This window comes from Gadus chalcogrammus, chromosome 3 (assembly GCF_026213295.1).
Source record: "Gadus chalcogrammus isolate NIFS_2021 chromosome 3, NIFS_Gcha_1.0, whole genome shotgun sequence".
Taxonomy (NCBI): Eukaryota; Metazoa; Chordata; class Actinopteri; order Gadiformes; family Gadidae; genus Gadus; species Gadus chalcogrammus.
This window is the reverse complement of record NC_079414.1, coordinates 11,813,567-11,815,019: the sequence shown is the minus strand read 5'-3', so window position 1 is coordinate 11,815,019 and position 1,453 is coordinate 11,813,567. Positions and strand designations below refer to the sequence as shown.

Sequence of the window (1,453 nt, the reverse complement as noted above, 5' to 3'; positions counted from 1 at the left end):
GATGCACTCCATTGCTCTCAATACAGGAGCTACAGCAGGCTGCAGTTCACTTACCAGCCCCAGGGGGCAGTAATGAGAAGGAATTTCTGATTCTTACACAGTGTGCCTAACTTTAGCTCTCAATCACTCAATATGTGACTCATCACATAATGAGTGAGTCTCAGCCTCTTTAAAGGAACAGGAGAGGCTGAGACAAGGTGTAAGGTTTCTTGCTCAAGGATAGAGGTTAGACTTGGTGGACATTTTAGGGGTTTATTTCGTGTTATGTGGATTAATATTGTGGGGTTGGGTTGTGTCTTCGGTGTGGAATGGTGATCGTTGACAATCTTCCTTGGTTGTGTTGGTTTCGACTCTTTCAAACCCTCCCTGATCCTCTCGTTTAGCGGGGCCCTGAGAGTAAAATAACAGACTGTTGAGCTCTCTCTACCAAGGGAGAGAGAAAGAGAGAAAGACACTGAGAGAGAGAGAATGAGAGAGAATGAGAGAGAATGAGAGAGAATGAGAGAGAATGAGAGAGAATGAGACGTTTACAGACACACAAGAGATGAGAGAGAAAGAGAAGAGGGAATGGGATTCTCTGTTCATCTTTCACTCCTAACAAAAGGTTGTGATGAAGACAACAAGCCTCCTGGCTCCCTCTCTCTCTCTTCCACTCTCTGTCTCTCGCTCTCTCCTCTCGATCCCTTTCTTCCTGCTCTCTGCTCTCTGTTCCACTGTCAGAGTGCTAGTTGAACATGGCAGCTCCAACACCAGCCCACATCATTTGTCCTTTGTTGTAAAGGCTTTTCATATGCTTGTACTTGTGATTGAGTGTGAATGTGTGTGTGTGTGTGTGTGTGTGTGTGTGTGTGTGTGTGTGTGTGTGTGTGTGTGTGTGTGTGTGTGTGTGTGTGTGTGTGTGTGTGTGTGTGTGTTTTTGGCATCATTATACCTTTTTTAATTATATGAGTCTGCCCATGCTATGTTTTGTGTGTGTGTCCGTGTGTGTGCATACGTGTGTGTGTTTGCGTGTGTTGCAGGGAGTGATTGTGCAAGTGTGTGCTTGCATGTTTGTACGTGTGTGTGTGTGTGTGTGTGTGTGTGTGTGTGTGTGTGTGTGTGTGTGTGTGTGTGTGTGTGTGTGTGTGTGTGTGTGTGTGTGTGTGTGTGTGTGTGTGTGTGTGTGTGTGTGAGAGAGGGAGACAGGGAGAGAAAGAGGCTACGTGCATATAATGTTCTTGACAGTGTACTCTCAGAACTGCATTTATAAATATACTATATATTCCTCTATATATATATATATATATATGGCCATATATATTCCAGTAATTCTCTGTCGTACAGTGAGTGTGTTGCACTGTGTTTCTTGGCTGCGCAGCAGTGATAGTCTCAACAGACCAATATCTGTTTCCATAATCAGACAACTTGTAAGCATTTAGCTGGGTTTTTTACACAACACTGTTACTCTCTGTAG

General features: G+C 44.2%; 1 long non-coding RNA gene across 1 annotated transcript in view; it reads right to left on the bottom strand.

Moving 5' to 3' along the window:
* Positions 1-242: 242 nt before the first annotated feature.
* The window catches only part of LOC130380002 (uncharacterized), a 4,793-nt gene continuing 3,582 nt past the window's right edge, over positions 243-1,453 (bottom strand). The window contains exon 3 of the long non-coding RNA XR_008895193.1: positions 243-390. This is a non-coding gene — a long non-coding RNA (uncharacterized LOC130380002). The remainder of the gene's footprint in view (positions 391-1,453) is intronic.